This window comes from Loxodonta africana, chromosome 2 (assembly GCF_030014295.1).
Source record: "Loxodonta africana isolate mLoxAfr1 chromosome 2, mLoxAfr1.hap2, whole genome shotgun sequence".
Lineage (NCBI taxonomy): Eukaryota > Metazoa > Chordata > Mammalia > Proboscidea > Elephantidae > Loxodonta > Loxodonta africana.
The window spans coordinates 218,482,425-218,507,578 of record NC_087343.1 but is presented as its reverse complement, the minus strand read 5'-3'; the positions used below and the strand labels follow the sequence as shown (position 1 = coordinate 218,507,578).

The following is a 25,154-nucleotide window of genomic DNA, read 5'->3' as shown; positions in this document are numbered from 1 at the left end:
GCTTGACCTGAACTACTGGTAGAATGGACTTGCCATTTTTCAAAATGGTGAATATAGTGAGAGTTGAGGATGGTGAAAGGGTGGCTGTGGGAAGCAGAAGTCTGACTTTAGTTATGTTAAATTGGCCATATCTATTAGAACTCTAAGGAGCTCTGGTGGTGCAGTGGTTAAGCACTTAGCTGCTAGCCACAAGGTTGCTGGTTCGAACCCACCAGCAGCTCCACAGGAGAAGGATGTGGCAGTCTGCTTCTATAAAGATTACAGCCTTGGAAACCCGACGGGGCAGTTCTACTCTGTCCTATAGCGTCACTATGAGTCAGAATTGACTTGACCGCGATGGTCTTTTTTTAGAATTCTATTTTATATTGTTCCCCCACCCCACCCGGGGATTAAAAGTTAGTATTGCTTTATGAGTACCCCGTAAATATTATTTTTCCTCCCCTATTCTTTCTCCTAAAGCTGTCTCCAGTTTTTTTTTTTCTTTCTCCTAAAGCTGTCTCCAGTTTATTCCTTCTACAGTCAGAATAATGTTGCATCATAAACAATCATGAAATCTCAGCTTCATACAACAAAGAGCATGTCTGGGAATCAGATTATCTAGTCCAGGCTCAGTTTATCTTGGCTGTAATTCGCTGATCTTGGCTGGGCTTGCTCATGAATCCAGGGGTTGCCTGGAGGTCAGTTGATCTACACTGGGTTCAGCTCTGTTCCTTGTGACTCTTATCCTATTTGTGGTACCAGCAAGCTACGCTGATCATGTTTTTTTCATGAAGAAGGCAAGTGACAACACAAAGAGATGAAGCCTCTAAAGGGCTAGGCTCAGACCTGGTACACTGTGGCTTTCATCTCATTCTGCTGGCCAAAGCAAGTCATATGGCCATCTCTAAAGCCAAGAGGCAGGAAACATATTCTTCTGTGTGTGTGTTGGGGGAAGGGAAAAGTGAAAATTTCTGAACAATAATCTAACTTGCTATAATCCACTGTCTTGCTAATAAACATTAATATGCTTCCAACATACAAAATATATTTACCTCCATCCCGTATTCCCAAAAATTTTATCAAATCATGGTGTTAGACTTGAAGTTCAAGATCTCATGATCTCCATCAGGGTCAAATGCAATTCCTCTTGCTCTAGAGTCTTTGAACTAAAAGAAAAAGTTTATCTCCCTTCCATTGATACACATATATCGAAAATACAATGTGAAATAGGGGCAGAATAACCACAGTAAACACTTTCATTTGAAAAGGGGGAGAATCAGAGGGACATGGCAGTTACTGGTCCGTAGCAATTTTGAAACTTGCTTAGCATATGTTGCCAGATCCCCTTACACTGGGAGTGGTGAATGTTCCCTGAGTCTCCCATATTCTGCTCATGAAGCCTGATTGCTCAGCCCAGAATGTTATGATTAGATCCGGGTTCTGCTCACTGGACCTGGCTGCTGTATCCACTTTTGCCATGGCTCTTGGCTCTGTTCTCTGGGCAGCTCTCTTTTTCTCATCACTCTCCTCAAGTACTTCTGAAAAGGGCTGGAAAATATGCTGTTCTTTGTGGCTGAGAAAATCTTTCAGCCTACTTTCTGCCTGTTGAATTTTGCAGCATAGAGATGTTTTTACATTTTAAACATTCTTTTTTAACCATAGTTGCCAGCAGTTTGCCTACATGGCTGCCTCAAAAACTGTGTGTCTTTTCTATGTATTTGATTCCATTCCATTCCATGTACCAAAAATCACACCAAGTCCATAATCCATTTTGAGATGTTTTTCTCTCAATGTCCTTACTGATATTATAGACTTATCAGGCTGCTCTTGCACCCTACCCTTAAGCTTCCCATAAGACTTCTTGTCCAACTGAACAGATATACTAGACCCCACCTTAGTTCTTACAAAGGTATTAATGAAGGACCTTACAGCCATATCATTGATTTGGCCTTTACTCTGAGGCCAGGTCTTACTGGATATACCAAGGGTTTGATTATTGCCCCTGAGCTATACCCTAATTTGAAAATATTTTATTGACTGGAGAGATTGGAAATGAGAAATAGTTTTATTTTCCAACCCAGAAATTTCTGAATTCTCTACATTCCCTCCAAATTTTGCTTAAACACTGGCCAGTTCTTTTCTTTCTTGAAGTAACTCATTATATATTTCTAAAAGCAACCTACTCATACTCAGTATTTTGCATGGAGATCTCTTTGTCCAAATTCAGAAGTTCATTAGGTACTGTGGAGTTTGCAATGAACTTTACCCAAATAATTTGGTCTTGGTCCTTGGCTCCTGAGAGGTAACCTCTAAAGCCTTGCAATTTCTCCAGTGATTGAAGGGTCTTTGTTATGTAAGAGGGCTTCAGACCGCATCTATCTAACAGGGTGTGCTAATGAGGTGGCTCTTGGGTCCCAGCTGGCTGGGTCAGAAAGATACATCACTTGATATCAACCACATAGGATGATGATTCAGTCTATCATGCCTATGTCATGAGGACCCAGTAAAGTCTCTGGACCTCTCCCCGAATTCGGTGTTTATAGCCTCATGTTGAAAACTAGAGCTTGGCTTCCCAGAATGACTGGTAGTGACTCTGTCTCTGAGCCTCTACGCTCCCCTTCTGGAGTATGACTTCTTTAACTCTTCCTGCAATTGGGTAAAGCCTAATTCCTACAATGAAACCTTTATCCTGTACCACTTCTAGTGACTTTTCTCCCTCACCCAAACCCTGTTTGAACCCCACCTGAACCCCAAGCATTCCACAGCCCTAGGCCCCCATCATCACCATGCCTCAGTTGTCGACCCTGTGTCCTTATTCTGCCTCTTAACTGCTCAACAGCTCAATGCCTGTTTAATGCTTCTTCCCTTTGCTAAGTCAACCCTTGCATCAAAACTTCTCTGTCTTATGAGCCTTTCTAATGTTCTTGCTTTATGCTCCCTACAATTTGTCTATCCAAGAAAATAAAGGGTGGTGGGGTCCATAGAACTGGTAGGTCATTTCATCATGATGGGTGCATACATTTCAGCAAGACCTCTGGGTACAATGAAACCCAAAGTAGTGAACAGCGTTTGTATTTCAGGTTCTGTGACAGGTCAATGGGAAGCCATTTGGGGAGGAGTTAGGGCCTTGGTGAGTCCCCTCAGATCATTTAGTACAGGCAGCTTTTGACTCCTTGGAAGCTAAACGGTAGCAGGATTATGTGTGTACTCTGATATACTTTGCCTAAATGAACTTTGTTTTTCCTTTAAAAAACAAGGTGGCTTTGTCACACATAGGTGGGGCTATAAAATAAACATACTTTAAAAATAAATAAATGTATTAAAAAACCTATCAAAATAAAAACTGACTTCTTCAAAGTAGCTACCTTGTGAGCTGACACACTTATTCATATGATAATTTAAGGCATGTCTGAAGCCCTTTTTTCAGGCACTTTTGGAATATAATAAATGGCGGCTAATTATTCCATCTAAGGGTGAGCTCAACATTTCAAAACAACTAGAAGTAACTTAGTGATTAATCTGATGAATAAAGTGAGATGTGAAGACAGGAGAAATTACTATATGAATAAAAAGGTGGCTCTGAAAAGCCAAGTCAAAGAGGTTCTTGAGAAATGTTTTGATCCCTGAATGTTAACCCTAAAAAAAGGCCATAGCCTTTCAAAGAGACAACTTTGAAAAGGGATACATTAATTTAGAGGTCAAGGTCTGATATTTAAGATAAAATCATAATAGGTTTCCATAAGCCTAAGACCTCTATTGTATTTTTTAAATTTTATTATTTTTTGTTGTTGTTGAGAATATACACAGTGAAACATAAACCAATTCAACAGCTTCTACATGTACAATTCATTGACATTGATTATATTCTTCAAGTTTAACAACGATTCTCACCCTCCTTTTCTGAGTTGTTCCTCTCCCATTAACAAAAACTCACTGTCCGCTAAGTTTCCTATCTGATCTTTCGAGTTGCTATTGTCAGTTTGATCCCATATAGATAGATTTTGAAAGAGCACAGTGCTCTCAAGGCAGACATTCTTTACTAGTTAAACTAACCGTTACTTGATTTTAAGAAGACTACGTAGGATATTTTTGCCTTAAAATTTAAAGACTATCTCAGGGGAATAGTTTAAGGGGTTCATTCAACTTCCAGAAAGTCTAGAGTCCATGAGAACTTGAAATTCTGTTCTACAGTTTCCCCCTTTTGATCAGGATTCTTCTATAGAATCTTTGGTCAAAATGTTCAGTAATGGTAGCCGGGCACCACCAGTTCTTCTGGTCTCATGCAAAGGAGGCAGTTGTCTGTGGAAGGAATTAGCCACACATTCCATATCCTTCTCCTGTTCCTGACTCTCTTTCCTCTGTTATTCCAGGTATTGTAGTTTATTAGTAGGTGTTATCAATTAATTTGTTGGAAATTATTATAAATCAAATGAATGTTTTCTTCACTTTTGAAAAAAATTACTGCTCCCAACAGCTACTGTTTCCATTTCTAACCAAAAACCAAACCGGTTGCCATTGAGTCAATTCCAACTCATGGCAACCTCACATGTGTCAGAGTAGAACAGTGGTCCATAGGGTTTTTAATGGCTGTGATCTTTTGGAAGTAGATCACGAGGGCTTACTTCAGGGACACCTTTGGGTGGACATGAACCACCAACCTTTCAGTTAGTAGCCAAGAGCTTAAGCATTTGTGCCACGTAGGCCGCCATTTCCTTTCCTAGCAGAATTTAAACAAGGCTGATTTGTCTTGGAGGACATCAAAGGATATGATCAACAAATTAGCACTGGCTGAACTAAAAATGGATAGTTTTTGCTTCTTCCTATTTCGGAAGTGACTTTTAGCTTTGCTGGCTAATCTTTCTAGCAAGGCTCATTTATACAGCCAAGCTGTTAAATCAGTTTATTAACTGGAGTTCAACTGACAAAATGGAAACTACCCAAGGTTGATATGATATTGCCTGAGTAGTTAGAAAATGGTCAAATATTGGCAATTTAATGTGATTATCCTGATATTTCAACCAGTCTCCTGCTAGGGCCTCCCGTCATCCAACCCCAGCTGGAGACCAGCTGACAAGTGAACCAGGACACCCAGCTTGCAGAGCTGAGCTGGGGAAGGGGGAGGACCCACTCTCAGGACCAAGGGACTGAGGTTCTACTCAGAGGCAGGCCACTTAAAAGAAATGGTCAGAGCAATGCAGCTAGATGAAGACTGGCTAAGCTCTGAAAAAAGAGTTTCTCAGAAAGACAGGACCACGTGTACACCAGCGTTATTGCAGCACTGTTCACAATAGCCAAAAGGTGGAAACAACACCAAGTGTCCATCAACAGCTGAATGGATACACAAAACATGGCCTATATATACAATATTATTCAGCCATAAAAAGGAATGAAGTTATAATATACGCTATGACATGGAGGAATCTTGAAAACATTATGCTAAGTGAAACAAACCAGACACAAAAGGAAAAATATTGTACGATCCCATTTATATGAAATATCTAGAATAGGCAAATGCATAGAGACAGAAAGTGGATTAGAGGTTACCAGGGGCTGCAGGGAAAGAGGGTGGGGATTTGTTACTTAACGGGGACAGAGTTTCTGTTTGGGTGACTAAAAAGTTTTGGAAACATAGAGTGGTGATGGTCATACAACTTTATGAATGTGATTATACACTTGAAAATAGTTAAAAGGGCAATTTTTATGTTGTCTATTTTACCACGATTTAAAAAAAAAAGGCAAGACTGTGATCTGGTAAAAGCTCCTTTGCAGATAGATTTGCTTCCTAATTTCCCTTATAGTTGCAGTTTAAAGTCATCCTTCTAAGTCCTGGTGGCTATGAGTACTGGAAGCTTCTCTACACTGGGGTTACTGGTGAGCATATCTGTCAGGTGGACACAGTCTTGGGGTGGGATCTTGTTTTCATTTTCTCACCACCCTTCTCCACCATTCAACATCACAAGTGTATTTTTAAATACTTCTCACATCTGAAATATATGACTGAGTGGCTATATATACAATGTGGTTTGATGAGGTATCCTGAAAAGAGAGCTAAGTTGGTTGTTCTGAGAGAACTGAAGTACAGGGAGCTGTTTGGCCCTCCTGATTCTCTGGCCCTGCCCCTCACTTTCCAGATCCTTTTTTCTGCTTCTGGTTTCCAGGGTCACCTATGTCTGAAACGAGTGTTAGTAATGTGGCCTCTTCCATTCCAGAGTTCAAATGGAAGGTTGATCAAAGGTTACCGTCATGGATTGAATTGGGCCCCCCCCCAAAATATGTGTAGGTTTGGCCAGGCCATGATTCCCAGTATGGTGTGATTGTCCTCCGTTTTGTCATCTGATGTGATTTTCCTATGTGTTGGAAATCCTAATCTCTGCCTGTGGTTAATGAGGCAAGATTAGGTTATTTTAAAGAGGATTAGTGTGGGATACAACACTCTTACTGAGGTCACAACCCTGACCCAAAGTAAGGGAAGTTTTCCTGGGGTGTGGCCTGCATCAGCTTTTATCTTACAAGAGATAAAAGGAGAGAGAAGAGAGCAGAGAGAAAGGGACCTCATACCACCAAGAAAGAAGCACCAGGAGCAGAGTGTGTCCTTTTGACCTGGGGTCTCTGTGCTGAGAAACTCCTAGACCAGGGGAAGATTGATGACAAGGACCTTCCTCCAGAGCCAACAGAGAGAAAGCCTTTCCTGGGAGCAGGTGCCCTGAACTCAGACTTCTAGCCTCCTAGACTGTGAGAGAATAAATTTCTATTTGTTAAAGCCATCCACTGGAGGCACTTCTGTTGTAGCAGCACTAGATGACTAAGACTGTCACCCGTGGTGAAAAATCAAACTGAGCATTTTAAAGAAAAGATCTTTCTTTCCCTTCTCTTCCTTCCTTTATTTCTTTCTCTTCATTTTCTCAAAGTGTTTCTCCCTTACCTGTGCTTTGTTTGTTGACGGGGCTGTTACCAAGACAGACTTTAGAAAGCAAGCTGTTCATACTCTAGTTTTTGGTCATTAAACATTTTTTGACTTATGGCATTTACACTTTCAGGGAATAGGGAAGCACATTGCAATCACTTTTTCCTTCTCTTTGGAACTTGTCTCTGTTCCTTCATGGCAGAATGTTCTAACCAGACTGGGGCAATTTTATACTGCTTTCAACACTATGCAGAAAGTGTGAAGAATGGATAGGCATTTAGTTCTAGGCATTGTGAATAACTGGCTATCTTTCTTTTATCTTCAAAAAGCTATTGTTGGACGTTCTTGCAAAAAGCAGTGCCAATTTCTATGTGTCTCTGTCTGTCTTCTGAGTGTCACTCAGGGCTCTTTGGGTAAGTGAGGGGAAACTCAACTCAAATAGCTCAAGCAGGAAGGAAATATGTTGGTTAGCCTGATGGAAGGGTCTAGAAGTAGAAGTGGCTTGGTCTCAGCCAGTGTTTCCTAAGAGGACTCTTCTGGTATGTTGGGTGAGACAAGTCTTGGTTTTGCAGAATCATCCCAGGCCTTATGGAGTGTTTAACATCCCTAGCCCCAGCCAACAAATACTAGTAGGAGCTCCCAATTATTGTGACAACTAAAATCCTTCTTTTTATTTCCAAAGCTGCTTGTTCCAAATGCTGATGGTATACTTGATCTTCACCTCTGCACACCAAAAAAACCCATTGTCACTGAGTCAATTCCGACTCATAGTGACCCTGTAGGACAGAGTAGAATTGCCCCATAGGGTTTCCAAGGAGAGCCTGGTGGATTTGAACTGCTATCCTTTTGGTTAGCAGCCAAGCTCTTAACCGCTGTGCCACGAGGGCTCCACCTTCACACACAGCAGGCAGTTTATTCCGAACACCTGTGATTTTTGTCTGTGGGCTTGTCGCCTGACCAAGAAGCCATACAGAGGAACCTGAAACTGCTAGTGAGTTAGTGTCCCTGGAAATAGGTTTCAACCCAAGAGTTGTGGATTGATGGATGAATACTCCAGCCTTCTTGCTCTTGGTCAGGGCAGCTTTGAAGCGTGTTCTCCAGTCTGCCAGAGCTCCCCAGTGAGACTGAGCTCCTATTACTCATGTGGTAAGTGACTTGATAAAGCACTTATGTAAGTTTTCTAATTACGGAGACAAATTACCACAAATTTGGTGGATTAAAACAACACAAATTCATTATTTATACTTCAGAATGTCAGAAGTCAGAAATGGGTCTGACAGGGCAAAGATCAAGGTGTCAGCAGAATGCATTCCTTTCTGGAGGCTCTTGAGAATCCATTTCCTTGCCTTTTCCAGCTTCTAGGGACTGCCTGCTTTCCTTGGCTCAGGACTCTCTTCCACCAACTTTAAAGTCAGCAACATCCAGCCAGCCCTCCTCTGAGACTTTTTCTTCCCATTCCCTCTTCTAGTTTTAAGGACCTAGGAGTCCCTGGGTAGCATAAATGAAGTGCTCAACTACTAACTGAAAGGTGGCAGTTTAAATTCACTCAGAGGTACCTTGGAAGAAAGGCCTGGCAATGTGCTTCTGAAAAGTCATAGCTTTGAAAACCCTATGTAGTGCAGTTCTGCTCTGACACACACGGGGTCACCATGAGTTGGAGTCAACTCCATGGCAGATGGTTTCATTTTGTTTTGTTTTGTTGTGGTTACATTGGGCCCACTTGGATAAACTCAGCATGATCTCCATATCATAAGGACAGCTGATTAGCAACCTTAATTCCCCTTTGCTTTGTATCCTAACATATTCACAGATTTCAGGGATTAGGATATAGAAACCTTTGGGCCCCATTATTTTGTCCCCTTTGTTGGCTTCCCTCCCATTCCAGTCTTACTAGCTCACTTCCCTACTGCTCTTTCCTGGGATCACCTCCCAAGTCAACTAACTGCAGTAGAAGCCTTGTCTTAGAGCCTGCTTTTGCAGGAACCCAAACCAAAACACTGGCCTAGGGATTCTAATGAGTCATCAGGACTTAGTTCTCTCTGTCTCTTGGCTCTTCTTTCACTGTCTTTGCCATTGGTTTTTTTGCTGCATTTGCCAGTGGCTAAGGCAATTCCAATTAAGCCAAAAACCTTTCCAGTTCAATTCCATTGGGACATAGTAGTTTTTGCTGAAGTCCTGAGGTTTTTTCTCTCTGGGCTACCTTAGGTTCTGGGTCTACCGCTGACCCAATCACTAAGGTTGGAGGGGTTAAAAGGCTTTGCAATTTGAAATTCTATTCCACTTTCCCCCTCTTTGATCAGGATTCTTCTATGTGTGTCTCGGTGTGGGGTTAAGTTAACAACAGATTCTTGAAAGGTTAGATGAGAAGCTCAGGGAGCAGTGACTCCAAATTGTGGAATAATTTGGAAAAGAATAGTGAGAACAGTTACACAACTTGAAGAATGTAAACAATGTTGCTGAATTGTACACCTAGAATTTGTTGCAACAGTGTATCCTTTGCTTTGTATATTTTCACACAAAAAAAATTAAAAAAAAAAAAAAGCTTTGCAATAAAAAAATCAGGAAATATTGCCCAAAGAGGCAGCGATAAATGCTGGGAAGGTAAATAAGCATCAGCTACCTTGTCTCTTCTTTCTTTCCTCTCTCTCCAAGCCTCCAAGGCTCACCTGGGTGGGTGTGCCTGTGCGTACAGAACATAGAATGCCTGTGTGCACTGTAGGAAACATCCAGCCAGCACACTGCCACCTAGTCACATAGTGCAAAACTGAGGCCAAGCTCAGGGTGGGAAGTGCTGCTGGTCAGTTAGCTCTGTAGAGTCTGCATACGAACATCCTTCTCTTGACTCTCAGCCCTGAAGCCTGTCTGCTGTAGTCTGATATCTTCCAGACCGTGTAACATTTGTAGCTAAAATCTATTTGGAATTAACTAATATGTTTAAGATGATAGTGGGAGTTACGTCTCTATTACATTTTTTTTTTTTTTTTTTTTGCCTTGTCCTTGCTCTTATGGATTGAACTGTGTTCCCTCAAAATATGTGTTGTAAATCCTAACCTCTGTTCCCATTTGGGAATGGGTTGTCTTTGTTGTGTTAATGAGACTGGATCAGTGTAGGGTGTGTCTTGAGTCAATCTTTTTTGAGATATAAGAGATATAAACCAAGCTGATTAGGGAGAGAGAAGCAAGCAGAGATGGGGGAAGAGAGATGCCAAGCCACATGAAGATCGCCCAGGAGTAGAAGCTCAAAAGAGACAAGGACATTCATCCAGAGCCCAGAGAGGGAAAGCCTTCCCTTAGAGGCAGCACCTGAATTTGAACTCTAGTCTCCTGACCGTGAGAAAAGAAATTTCTGTTTATTAAAGACACGCATTTTTGGTATTTCTGTTATAGCAGCACTAGATAACTAAGACCCTTGCCAAAATTCACTTTTGGCTGCAGGATGCACACAAAAAAATATATGGTGTAGGGAAGCAAACTGAAATGTGCGTTCAAAACAGTACATTGAAGATAGTTACTTGTGAAGTAAATGTGATGGCCCACTTTGTACGGCACACAGTGCGTTTGTGACAATGGACACGTCAACCTCTGGAATGAATGGGGTGATAATACAATGCACATCTCAGATTTAATTGGTCTCTGGAGAAGATTCTGTCTTTATTGGCAGAAAAAGAGCCTGGGTTTGAACCTGAGCCTGGTCATCTGCTAGCTCTCTGGATTTTTGCACAGTTATTTAGCTGTTCCAGGCCTAATTTCCTTATCTGCTGTTTGTGCTTGTCAGAGCTGGGTTAGACCAAGAAAGAACATCAGTGAAAGCCACTCAAGTGGTCAGTTCCATTCTCTCCCAGGGTCCTGTTTTATCTTTTTGCATAACCAGATTCACATTTTCTGCCTCTGTAATGTTCTTTCCAACTTGGTGACATTGTCGTGAAGACTATAACATTATTTTACTAGTGCTCATTAACCACAGTTTGTTAGCTATCTGTTGCTGTATAACAAAATTATCCTAAATTTAAAGATTAAGTTCTCATCTAACCTTTTGAGATGCTGCCGTTAATTGAATCCCACGTAGATACATCTTTGAGAGAGCACATCACGTAAAAGAATCCTGATCAAAAGGAGGGAAAATGGAATAGAACTTCAAATTGCAAAGTTTATAGTTTCTGTGAGTCAGGAATTCAGAAATGGCTTAGCTGGTAATTCTGGCTTGGGAGTCTCCCATGAGGTTTCAGTCAAAATATTGGCTGGGGCTACAGTCTTCTAAAAGCCTGACTGAGGTTGGAAGATAATCTTCTAAAGTGGTTCACTCACATGGCTGGTGAGTTGATGCTGGCTCGATTTCTGTCTTTGTGAACCTCTTTATAGGATTGCTTTGAGTGACTTCATGATATAGTGGCTGCCTTTCTCCAGAATGAATGATCCAAGAGAGAGCAAGGTAGAGCCTGCAATGTCTGTGTAATCTAGATATAGAAGTCACACACAATCATTTCTGCAATATCCTCTTGGTTACATCTGTCAGCCCCATTCAGGTTGGGTGTGACTACATAGAGGTGGGGATCACTGGACTAGCTACCAAACACACGTAAGTCACTATATGTGCTCCCTAGGGCTGTTGTAACAAAGTATCACAACCTGAGTGGCTTAAAACAACAGACATTTATTGTCTCACAGTTCTGGAGGCTGGAAGTTCAAAAACAAGGTGTCATCAGGGCCATGCTCTTCCTGAAGGCTCAGGGCAATATCTGTGACTCTCTCCTATCTTCTAGTAGCTTCTGGCAAGCCTTGGTGTTTCTTGGCTTGTAGATGCATCATTCTAATCTCTGCCTCTATCGTCACATGGCTGCCTTCCCTCCGTGTCTCCTGTCTTTGTGTCTCTTCTTCTCTTTTGTAAGGACACCACTCATATTGGATGAGGACCCACCCTAATCCAGTAGGACCTCATGTTAACTGATTACATCTTCAAAGACCTTGTTGGCAAAAAAGTCATGTTCACAGGTACCGGGGATTAGGACTTCAGTATATCCTTTGTGGAGAAAAAGTTCAACCCCCAACAGTCGCCTTTTGGACTGGTGTGTGACTTATGAAATATGATATCAAACTACTGCAATTTATATATGTTCTGATCACTGTTTAAAGCAGCAGCTCTGGGAGTGACTGGCACAATCGGGGCTTTCCTGAGTTATACTTGTTTACGTTTGTTTGTGGTCCGTTTGGTCCAAATGCCAATTCAGGTAATGTACGTTGACGGAGGGTATAGGGAACAGCTCTCTTGTACTGAATCAACTTCCAGTTCGATGGATGCTGCAGAAAAGTTCCCAAATATGTCACTCCTGTAATAAAAGCCAAAAAGACATGTAGGTTTATACTGCACAGTTTAGGCCTCTTTTTTTAAGGACAATGGAACATGTACAGCAGCTAAGTGATCTGCTCCAGTGAGTTCAGCCAAGAAAGTGCTCAGGGCGTCAAGCCCAACAGTCATGGCCCAGGGAGATTTTGCTCGAGCAAGACCAAGTTTGCCTTTAGGTAGAGCAGATGATTAAGAAATGTTACTTGATTATGGTGATGACGATCATGATGGTGATGATGATGAATAAATGACTTTCACCAGAAAAATGTCTTACAACTTTGGAAGCTATAATACACTTGCTATTAATGTAGAGATGAAGAATCTTCTTTGGAATCCTTAGCTTATCACATTCTTTTACAAGAATTAACACCAAGAAGTAGGGATCAGTTCCTTCCTTACATCATTTATAATCTGCACTGCAAATTCATGAGCCGTAGTTGTGGGAATGAAGTCATTCCACTCTCTGAAATATGTTAGATCAGCTATAAATCAACTCAGTATTTCTTGGGCTCACCTAGATTTTTTCCGCTCTGGAGAATGTCTATGTTTGGTTACATAGTGTTTTTCTGGTATCTCTACTACTCGATTGGCTCCTTTGGGTCACCCATGGTGTTTCCCAAACTTTATTTTAGGTGACAATTTTAGTCAATTTCTTCCTTGGGCTGTATTCTTTAAAACAAAAATAAAAATTGAGACAAAGACACAGACCAGGAAACAGTTTCCCAGCCTCTTCTAGATAACCCTGAGGAGGCTGGGAGAGAGAGAACTTGTCTGCACACATGCTTTTGGTTGATTGTGTGAACGTGCATGGAAAATTTACAAGCAATGATTGGAAGGCAATGTTTTTATAGACTTTCTCTTTCCACACCCCCGGCACAGGACAAACACCACCATGGAGTAGAAAGAGCTTTGCGCCAAGTGCTGTCACAGTGAACGTGTGCAGAAATACACTTTGGATCCTTGGTTTAAACCAGTGCTGGGGCTGGGGAAGAGAGAGGAGGAACTTAGCAGAGACACTACCAACTGTTTGCCATCGAGTTGACTCTGACTCATGGTAACCTGGTGTGTCAGAGTAGAAATGTGCTCCACAGTGTTTTCAATGGCTGATTTTTCAGAAGTAAACCACCAGTTTACTGATGGTGGACTCGAACCAACGATGTTTCAGTTAACAGGTGAACATGTTAACTCTTTGCACCACCCAGGGACTACAACAGAGACGCTAGTAGGAGGATATTTTATTTTATTTTTTATTAACTTTTATTGAGCTTCAAGTGAACGTTTACAAATCAAGTCAGTCTGTCACATATAAGTTTATATACATCTTACTCCATACTCCCACTTGCTCTCCCCCTAATGAGTCAGCCCTTCCAGTCTCTCCTTTCGTGACAATTTTGCCAGCTTCCAACTCTCTCTATCCTCCCATCCCCCCTCCAGACAGGAGATGCCAACACAGTCTCAAGTGTCCACCTGATATAATTAGCTCACTCTTCATCAGCATCTCTCTCCTACCCACTGTCCAGTCCCTTTCATGTCTGATGAGCTGTCTTCGGGGATGGTTCCTGTCCTGTGCCAACAGAAGGTTTGGGGACCATGACCGCCGGGATTCCTCTAGTCACAGTCAGACCATTAAGTATGGTCTTTTTATGAGAATTTGGGGTCTGCATCCCACTGATCTCCTGCTCCCTCAGGGGTTCTCTATTGTGCTCCCTGTCAGGGCAGTCATCGATTGTGGCCAGGCACCAACTAGTTCTTCTGGTCTCAGGATGATGTAAGTCTCTGGTTCATGTGGCCCTTTCTGTCTCTTGGGCTCTTAGTTGTCGCGTGACCTTGGTGTTCTTCATTCTCCTTTGCTCCAGGTGGGTTGAGACCAATTGATGCATCTTAGATGGCCGCTTGTTAGCATTTAAGACCCCAGATGCCACGTTTCAAAGTGGGATGCAGAATGTTTTCATAATAGAATTATTTTGCCAATTGACTTAGAAGTCCCCTTAAACCATGGTTCCCAAACCTCCGCCCTTGCTCCGCTGACCTTTGAAGCATTCATTTTATCCCGGAAACTTCTTTGCTTTTGGTCCAGTCCATTTGAACTGACCTTCTGTGTAATGAGTATTGTCCTTCCCTTCACCTAAAGTAGTTCTTACCTACTAACTAATCAGTAAAAAACCCTCTCCCACCCTCCCTCCCCCCTCGTAACCACAAAAGTATGTGTTCTTCACCGTTTATACTATTTCTCAAGATCTTATAATAGTGGTCTTATACAATATTTGTCCTTTTGCCTCTGACTAATTTCGCTCAGCATAATGCCTTCCAGGTTCCTCCATGTTATGAAATGTTTCACAGATTCGTCACTGTTCTTTATCGATGCGTAGTATTCCATTGTGTGAATATACCACAATTTATTTAACCATTCATCCGTTGATGGACACCTTGGTTGCTTCCAGCTTTTTGCTATTGTAAACAGAGCTGCAATAAACATGGGTGTGCATATATCTGTTTGTGTGAAGGCTCTTGTTTCTCTAGAGTATATTCCGAGGAGTGGGATTTCTGGGTTGTATGGTAGTTCTATTTCTAACTGTTTAAGATAACGCCAGATAGATTTCCGGATATTTTATTTTGATTAATTTTATTTCTGTTTTATTGTCTTTAGGTTTGTTGAACATAGACCATGTGAATGCATCATAGTATCTTTTTGCATATATTCATTTCTAAGCCAATGCTAGCCTGAAAGAGAGTATAAATAAATTACACAGTTTCATGTAACAGAACAATTAAATTGATTTGGGGTCCTTGACCCCTTTGGTCTTGAGGTTTTTCATCTTTAAAATGAAGAAGTTGTTGCTGGCCTTACAGAGACTGGAGAAACCCTGAGAGTACAGCCCCTGGACACCCTTTCAGCTCTGTAATGAATTCACTCCTGAGGTTCACTCTTTAGTCAAAGATTGGACAGGCCCATAAAACAAAACAAGACTAAAGGGGCACACCAGCCCAGAGGCAAGGACTAGAAGGCAGAAAGGGACGGGAAAGCTGGTAATAGGGAACCCAAGGTTGAGAAGGGAGAGTGTTGACATGTCATGGGGTTGTTAACCAATGTCATAAAACAATATGTGTACTAACTGTTTAATGAGAAACTAGTCTGTACTGTAAACCTTCATCTAAAGTACGATTTAAAAAAAAAAAAAAGAAGAAGTTGGTCCAGACCATCCCTAAGACCATTTGCAACTTCAGCATTTTAAAGTTCTCTGGCATAGGTTCCTGGTTCACAATTCTCAGCACCTTCTGCCTTAGGCAATGACTAAATTAGTGAGGAGATGCCTAACAAATGCTCCCAAGATAGCCGCTGGGGAGGTGATGGAAACAGGACAATAGAATGAGTGAGTACCATGGTGTGGGGAGGTGAATACTCCCACCTGTTTTTAATTGTCACACATCAACATGTGTTTATTTTCAGCCATAATTTGGCCACCACTAAGAATAAAATCACTGGCAGGTTTGAAATATAGATACCATACAGTGATTAAGTGTCTTTCACATCTATACTTCATAAATACTGAAGAGGAGGCGGGGGAGGGAGAAACATTTAGAAAGGGTAATGCTTGTATGAAGCAAGCTTTGTTGAATTTATTTAGAGATTATGCATATTTTACTTGGTTTTTATGCTGTTACAATATTCAGGGAAGGAAGAAACTTGGATCTGTTTAAGAAATATCTGGCAGAATTCCACCTACAATGAAGGAACCGTTCAGAAGCCCTTGTTAGTTGCCTTGAGCTGGCTCTGACTCATAACAACCTTGTGTATAACAGAATGAAACGTTGCCCAGTCCTGCACCAGCTTCATGATCGTTGGTATGTTTGAGTCCACCGTTGTGGCTATTGTGTTGATCCATCTCATGGAGCATTTCCCTCATTTCTGTTGGCCCTCTCCTTTAGCAAACATGATGTCCTTTTCTAGTGATTGGTCTTTCCTGATGACATGTCCAAAGTAAGGGAGCTGAAGTCTCACTATCCTTGCTCCTAAGGAGTGTTCTGGTTGTATTTCTTCTAAAATTGATTTGTTCTTCTGGCTACAGCTGCTAACCAAAAGGCTGGCAGTTGTAATCCACCAGCCACTCTTTGGAAACCTGATGGGGCAGTTCTACTCTGTCCTAGAGGGTCACTATGAGTTGGAATCAACTCAGTGGCAATGGGTTTGGTTTGTTTTTTTTTCTGGTAGTGCTACTCATAGCAACCCTATACGACAGAGTAGAACTGCCCCACAGAGTTTCCAAGGAACACTTGGTGGATTTCAGGTGCCGACCTTTTGGTTAGCAGCTGTAGCACTTAACCACCACGCCACCAGGGCTTCCAGCAGTCTCCAGTATATTCAATATTCTTTACCAACACCACAATTCTAATGCATCAATTTTTCTTCTGCTTTCCTTTTTCATTGTCCAGCTTTTACTGTAAAAAAAAAAAAGAAAGAAAAATTTTTTGTGTGTGTGTGTGAGCTAAATATGCCGTTGTCCATAAACACACATTTGGCTTTCTGTTTCTTACAGGCAGATGCAATCCAAACCAATTCACCTTGTGCTCTAAGGAATCATAATGTTGAAATAAGAAAAGCTGCATTATTGAAATAAACTTATATAACTCTCCTAGGACACACTTTTCAAACCCAAATCTTTTTAATATCATGACATGTTTTACCAAGGATTGGCAAACCTTTTCTGTAAAAGGCCATTTAGTAAACATTTTTGCCTTTGTGGGCCATACAGTCTCTGTTGCAACTACACAACTCTGCCTTTGTAACATGAAAGTAGCCATAGATAATATCTATGGGTGTGGCTGTGTTACAATAAAACTTTATTTACAAAAGCAGGCTGAGGGCTGGATTTGGCCGACTGGTTGTATTTTGCTGATCCCTGTGTGTTATGGACTGAATTGTGTTCCCCAAAAATGTGTGTCAACTTGACTAGGCCACAATTCCCAGTATTGTGTGATTGCCCACCATTCTGTCATTGGATGTGATTTTTCTATGTGTTGTAAATCCTGCCTCTATGATGTTAATGAGGCAGGATTAGAAGCAGTTATATTAATGAGGCAGGATTCAATGTGCAGGATTAGGTTCTATCTTAAGTCAATCTCTTGAGATATAAAAGGGAGAAGTGAGCATAAAGACAAAGGGACCTTGTACCACCAAGAAAATAGTTCCAGGAGCAAAGTGTGTCCTTTGGACCTGGGGTCCCTGCTCTGAGAGCTCCTAGACCAGGGGAAGATTTATGACAAGGACCTTCCCCCAGAGCTGACAGAGAAAGAAAGCTAGCCTCCTGAACTGTGAGAGAATAAACTTCTGTTCATTGAAGCCATCCACTAAGACACTGTGCTATACCATGAAATTATCTAGAATGAGAAGAACTAGAGAGTGAGTTCCATGAATCTGGAAGAGATTTAAAAGAGAACACCCAGTCCTCTGTAAGGAATATTCATGTGCTTGTAACCTCTGTTAAGACACCATGACCATGACCCCACAAGTTATTACTGCCAAGAGTTGTCTTTGAGACTTTCTATTTGTGCCCTGGGACATACACCGCCCCTGTTCCTATTCACTGCAACATTGCAGTGCTGCTGGGTGCTAGGCTCAGCAGTGAAAAAGCTTCCCAAACTTGGGAAAAAAAGATAAATATTTCTTTAGTTTTTAAAGTCCCTTGCAAATAATTTCTAAGAGTATTCTTTTTTAAAATGCAATCATCTCCTTCTGACTATAGATTAGTAGACATGAATATATGGGAAAAACCAATTTACTTTAGTGTTATGCAGATCACTTATTGACACAGAAGAATGGGAGCTTCGGTGCTATCGAGGCGAACACTCCATTAGACTTCACTGGCTTGTGGCCAGTTTGTCAGTATCTCCACCCAAAAATGCCACAGGAATGGCTGAACTTAAAGCAGAAGGAGATACAAGGGCACAGGAGGACACTGTGTGTGATGGTCTTTTTAACTGGTGTCTCAGATTGGGCTGCTCACCAAAGATGCTTTCCAGAGAAAATACCCAGAACTCTGTATAGTTCAGTCACTTCTGCAAGATTGTAATGGCCAATGGACTCAACAAAGTCAAGCTATTTTCTTAGGAAGTAAGTGCTCTTTTAATTTAACTATTACTAAATCTTTTAGTTTTCTTTGATTCTGATCTTTAAGAAAATGAATGTTCATTATAGTGAATTTAGAAATATATAAACAAATTCCTAGTAGTAGCATAACAATAACAATAGTAACTTATTTATATATTGGCGTATTTCCTTTCATTTTTCTTTCTGGACATTTTCCACCTATATGGTATTAATATAACATTATACATATAATTTTGATTTTTTTTTTCTGGGAAATGTTATTTCAAACATTTTCCTGTCTTTAGATCCCTTAATAAACATGTTTGAAGAAGGATATCATGTTCCCTCAGAGTGAGCTTTTTGCCTGGTGTTAAACATTTAGACCCTTTGATATTTTATTGCTATAAACAGCTTTTCAATAAACATCTTTGTGTGTTCAGCTTTGCCCTCATTTGAGATAACTTTTTTAGGACAGAGTTCTGGAATAAAAGCACCAAATCAGATTGTACAGTATGTAAAAATGGAAAGATCAAATTGTTTTCCATAAAAGTTTTATATAAAAAGCTGTACCAGTCCACCCTGTCCCTGGAAATCGGGCTTCATGCTCACCAGTGCTAAATTGCATGGTGGTCATTGGGGCTTTAATTTCTATCTTCTTATTCCAAAGGCAATGAAATATTTTTGCATTTCTTGGTGAGCTCTCCTCTTTTTCCTTCTTTTCCTTCTCTCTTTTTAATATTCACATCTTTCCAATTTTGTAATTGTGATATTTAGTGTTTTTTCCTCCTGAAAATTATTTAATTATCATTATTTTAAGTCATGTTTTTTCTCAGCATAGACCAGTCATCATTCATCCTCTGGGACTGGTCCAGGCTGCTTGGAAAAGAAGGCATAATGAATGTAACTTCAGCAGCTAACAATATTTGCCACAAAACCGAATCCCACTCCATTATAGAAAATTTAGAATAATCTAAGAAAAAAAGCACATTGGCCTTAACTTTTTTGTATATTCAATACACCTGTACACAGAAACCATTTTTATGTTACAAATACGATCATGTTGTTGGTGTTATTAGGTGCCGTCCAGCCAGTTCCAACTCATAGCGACCCTACGTGCAACAGAATGAAACACTGCCCTGTCCTGCGCCATCCTCACAATCATTGTTAGGTTTGAGCCCATTGTTGCAGCCATTGTGTCAACCCATCTCAGTGAGGGTCTTCCTCTTTTTCCCTGACCCTCTTCTTTACCAAGCATGATGTCCTTCTCTAGGGACTGGTCCCACCTGATAACATGTCCAAAGTACGTGAGATGAACTCTTGCCATCCTCATCTCTAAGGAGCATTTTGGCTGTACTTCTTCCATGACAGATTTGTTCATTCTTCTAGCAGTCCATGGTATGTATATTCAATAGGATCATGCTGTGCTATTTTGCTTTCTATATTCAACTGTACATTGTGAACATCTTGTCACGTCACTAATGGTTTCCAAAATACCATTTTAACCAGTGCGTAATATTCCATTTATGAGTATATTGGTTATTCCTATTTTATTAGTTACTTTTGTATGTCACTAAATATTCTTCTAGAGCATCAGTTTTCCCCCCTCTATAAATGTACCATGGTTTATTTACTTCACCCCATTCCCATATTGTTGAACATTAGGGTGTTTTAAATTTTTAACTATTGTAAACAAAGCAAAGAGGAACCTTTGAGAATATCTACAGATTTTTCTTTAATATTAAACTTTCTAAAAAGGCCACAGTATATGCATGGTCTTAAGGCCACTGATACAAATTGCCAACTTGCCCTCCAGAAAGTTGGTACCAACTTGTAGTCTTGTAGGGAATATATGTATGACAGTGTCTCATTCCCCGCGTTTTCATGAACATCAAGACTTAGATTTTACCTTTACCAGATGGATGAATCAAACTGTATTCCATGATTGCTCTAAATTTCATTTCTTTCAATGCAGTGAATGAAGTTGAACATTTTTTTTGGTATGCTGTTTGGCAACTTTTCTTTTTTGTGTGTGAATTTTTTTTGCACAATTCTGCCCATGTTTATATAGAATTATCTGTCTTTTGCTTTAACAAAGTTTAATAAGAACTCCTTAAGTAGAAGGGATGTTAAGTGTTTGTCATATCTATTGCAAATACATTTTAATCAGTTACTTTCAATTTAGTTCATATTTTTTAATGAAAAGAAGCTTCAACAACTCCGAAGTTAAATCTATATAATTATTTCTTTATAGTTTCTGCCTTTGACATCATTGTTTTTTCATTGATGTCTAAGATAATTTTGTAAATCCTTTTTCTTGTTACCAATATTTACTACCACTTGTCATTTGTTTTTAAACCATAAAATATTTTTTGACTTTTATGGTTTGTGCTTTTGGCATCATTAGTGGTTTTTTTTTTTTAAATAGATTTCTAAGATAATTTTATAAATCCTCTTTCTTGTTGTTACAGATATTCCCCCCAATTGTCATTTGCTTTTAAGCCATAAAGTGGTTTTTGACTTAGAGTATTTAATATTATTATTCAAATCTGTTGATAAATTTCTCTACGATCATTTTCTATGTGTTTTATGCTTAGAGATTCTTTCCTTGGGTGAAGATCAATGAAGGGCTCACCTACAACTAGCAGTTGGCTTCAGTGCCTGGACTGCCGGGGCTGAGTCCCAGCTCTGCTATTACCATGTGACAAGCATCTCTGACACTCACTCTCCTTGTCTGTAAAATGGCATGATGGGTGGATTAAATGAGGTAATTAAATGAAAAGCCTTTCGCTCTGTACCTGCCACATAGAAAGCACTCAATAGATGTTAAATATTTTTCTTCCTAGATTAAAAAAAGTTTTTTCTTACAGTTGACTTCTAATTTCTCTGGGTTGTGTTTAGGCATATACTTTGAATTGAAGCTCTAAATTGATTTGCTGCTGTAAATTTTTAACCAGTCTTCAACATACTACTTTTGAATGGTTCTTCCAGCAATCCGTACGCTGAGCAAATAATCTAAGAAGCTGGACTATGTGAAGAAGAACTCGGTATCAGGATTGGAGGAAGGCTTTAACAACCTGCAATATGCAGATGAGGCAACATTGCTTGCTGAAGATGAAGACTTGAAGCACTTACTGGTGAAGGTCGAAGACTACAGCCTTCAATACAGATTTCATGTCAACATAAAGAAAACAAAAATCTTCACAACTGGGCCAGTAAGCAACATCATGATAAATAGAGAAAACATTGAAGTTGTCAAAGATTTCATTTTACTTGGATCCATAATCAATGACCATGGAAGCAGCAGTCATGAAATCAAACAGTGTATTGCATTGGGCAAATCTGCCGCAAAAGACCTCTATAATTCAAAAGCAGTGATGTCACTGGGAGGACTAAGGTGAGCCTGACCCAAACCATGATATTTTCAGTCACCTCATATGCATGCAAAAGCTGAACAATGAATAAGGTAGACCGAAGAAAAATTGACGCCTTTGAATTATGGTGTTGTCGAAGAATATTGAACATACCATGGACTGCCAGAAGAATGAACAAATCTGTCTTGGAAGTACAGCCAGAATGCTCCTTAGAAGTGAAGATCACATATTTTTGACATGTTATCAGGAGGGACTAGTCTCTGGAGAAGGATATCATGCTTTATAAAGTAAAGGGTCATCAAAAAAGAGGAAGACCCTCAATGAGATGGATTGACATAGTGGCTGCAACAATGGGCTCAAACACAGCGACGATTGTGAGGATGGCACAGAACCGGGCAATGTTTCATTCTGTTGTACATGGGATCACTATGAGTTGGAACAGACTCAATGACACCTAACAACAACAGCAACCAACAATTAAAATGTTATTTTATTGCTACGATATTCAGTTAGTGCCAGATAGAAAACATTTAAATAAATCGTAATACATACATACATATATCTTTATATATAGTATTGTATACCATAAAATGTCCTATGGGGTCGCTATGAGTCGGAATCGACTCAATGGCAGTGGGTTATACCATAAAAGAAAATACCACAAACCAATGGGGAAGGAATGGATTACTCAACAAAAGGTAATGGGAAAATTAACTGTATTAATCCATACATCAACATAAGTTCCAGAAGAATTAAAGTTCTAAATAAAATGCTAGTGCACATTACCAGCATGTCATGTATATATAAATACCACATATGTATTACATATAAACTAATAATCTAATAACAATGCTAATAGCTGACCTTCATTAAGCACTTGTCATATGTGTCAGGCATTGAGCTAAGGGCTTTATGCAAATTATCTCATTAAATCCTTACTTAAGGTCTATGTTTTTGGTGATATTATTATATTTAAGAAATTGAAGTGTAACTGAGGTTAAGTAACTGGCTGAGGTCCCGTACAGGAAACACCAAACCCAGGATTCAAATTCAAGCAGTTCTTTACCAAAATAGTATATTCCTTCACTGTGAAGAGAGTGATAGATTTGACTTTAAATTAAAAAAAAAGATTTCTGTACTTCAAAGAACAGCCTTAATAAAATTAAGTGACATACAACAAATGGAGGAGATACAATAAAACACACACACGTGGATATATAGATACATAAACATGGAATTAAGTTTCACTTCTTTGACGGTTGAACCATCATGTGAAATAACTGGATGAAGTGTCATGAAATCTGGAGAGTAAGCTTGGGATGGTCTGATGTAACCTATACGTTGTGTGATATGCATGGAATTCACTTTGGGGGGTCCCAAGGGATAGGGAGCACCTGAAATAAAAATGGATATTCCTACAGGGTATATTAAACAAGAACACAATAATTGTGCCTGGTGGCTTTATGAAGAAATACACCAAATGCATTTAGCTATCATGCACTGAAAAAGAGTGGTTTGCAATGAGTTAAAAATCTGCCTTGAAAATGCAAACATTGATTTGTGACCCAGCTGCCTCTCACATGGCCAACCTATGTGGCACGAGTTAAGATGATTATCAACATTTTTATTTATTTAATGATAGATAATGGTTCTTCTAAGGAATAGCAGGAAGACTGACTGGTAATTTATGTATCATTAGAAATAATCTTATTGTGAAGATGTACAAAAGACAAGACCATAGCTGTTGATTAACCCTACTCCATTTCCAAAGCCCTTTCAGCCTTGCCAGCTCCACTATGAGGCTGACAAAATGAATAATCTCTTCCATTCTTCTTTATGAGTACGGTGGCCACATGGGATAGTGCTGGCCAATGAGTGTAAGCAGAAATCTTCCAGGAGAAGATTCTGGGAGGGGGCAGATATAGCCATTTTGCTCTTTTTCCTGCCTTGAGTGAGGATGCAATGCTGGGTCTTGGCAGCATCTTTCCATTACTAGTGAGAGGCCACAAGATAGAAAGAAACACTGCCATAGATACTGTTGAATTCCTGAATACCAGGAGCCCGTGTCTGCAGACTTCATAAAAAATTGTGTTCGTTTCCATCACGGTAAGCCAGGTTTTCTGTTACTTGCAGCTCAAGGCATTTCTGACTGACTTAATATAGAAAATAAAAACACAAATGGCCAATAGGCTATATTAAAAAAGATCATCTTCAATAGTAATCAAAGAAGTGAAATTTGGCAAAGATTTTGAAAAGCTGATTACAGTCAGTGCTTGGGAGGGTGTTGTGAGATAGGGACTCTCATTCTCTATTGATAGGAATTGGTATCAATTTTCTCAAAAGATGCACATGGATTTATGAAGAGATTATTTTGACCAAGTAACTTGATTCCTGGGAATTGATGAAAAAAATGTGGTATATTAGTTTCTTTGGGGGTACTGTAACAAACTACCACAAACTAGGTGGCTTACAACAATAAACAATTATTCTCTCATAGTTCTGGAGACCAGAAGTCCAAACTCAAGGTGTCAGCAGGGCCATACTTTCTCTGAAGGTTCTAGGGGAGAATCTGTTCCATGACTTTCTCTTAGCTCCTAGTGTTACCAGCAGCCCCTGGCGTTCCTTGGATTGTAGACACAGCACTCCAACCTCTGCCTCTGTTGTTCTCCCTGTGTGCGTATGTCTCTTTTCCTCTTCTTAAAGGGAGATCACTCATATTGGATTAGGGCCCACTCTAATGTCCTTATCGTAACTTGATTACATCTGCAAAGACCCTGTTTCCAAATAAAATCATGTTCACAGGTACCAGAACCGAGGACTTCAACATATCTTTTTGAGCCACACAAGCCAAATCACAACAGTTAACAAATGAACAAAGATTTGCATGTGTTTTAACTTAAATTTTATAAGAAAGAAAAAAAATGTACCTTTATAGATGTAGCCTGGTAAATAGGGAATGTATATTAAAATGTTAAGAATTGTTTCTTGTCTTGAGTGATTTTTCCTTTTTAAAAATTTTTAGAAAGAATATGTATGTATTTTTAAATTAGGAAAATACAATAAAGTTATTTAAAATAACAATACCATTGTATGCTTAATCTCTACTCTTGGAATATACTGCTTTTGTAGAAGAAACAGTGAAAAATCTCCACAGAACTTTGGTTACAGGCCCTTCTTTTTAGTTTTTAATTTATTCCCGAGAGATGGAATTTGCTCAACAGAGTCATCGTGTAAAATTCTTGGCATGGTTGCATGTGCCCATATTCTCATTTGAACCTGACGATGGTCCTGAAATGGTCCAATGTTTCATAAAAAATATATATATATAATCCCAATTTTACTGTTAGGAATAAGAAAGGAATAATGTGATCAATCACCTTAATAAAAAAGTACCAATTTTACCTTTGTCCTTGGTTCCTGAGAGATAACCCTTGGAATTTCCTGAGTGTTATGGATTGAATTGTGTCCCCCAAA

General features: G+C 39.8%; 1 long non-coding RNA gene across 6 annotated transcripts in view; it reads left to right on the top strand.

The window, feature by feature from the left end:
- Positions 1-25,154, top strand: part of LOC111753083 (uncharacterized) — a 51,081-nt gene that overhangs the window by 13,094 nt on the left and 12,833 nt on the right. Inside the window, exons 2-4 of one of the 6 annotated variants that reach the window (XR_010321060.1) lie at positions 15,897-16,067; positions 19,580-19,704; positions 20,904-21,073. The exons of 3 other annotated variants lie outside the window; for them this stretch is intronic. This is a non-coding gene — a long non-coding RNA (uncharacterized LOC111753083). Of the gene's footprint in view, positions 1-15,896; positions 16,068-19,579; positions 21,074-25,154 lie in introns of all 6 variants that reach the window. 2 more of the 6 variants (XR_010321059.1, XR_010321061.1) reach the window with 2 other exon arrangements.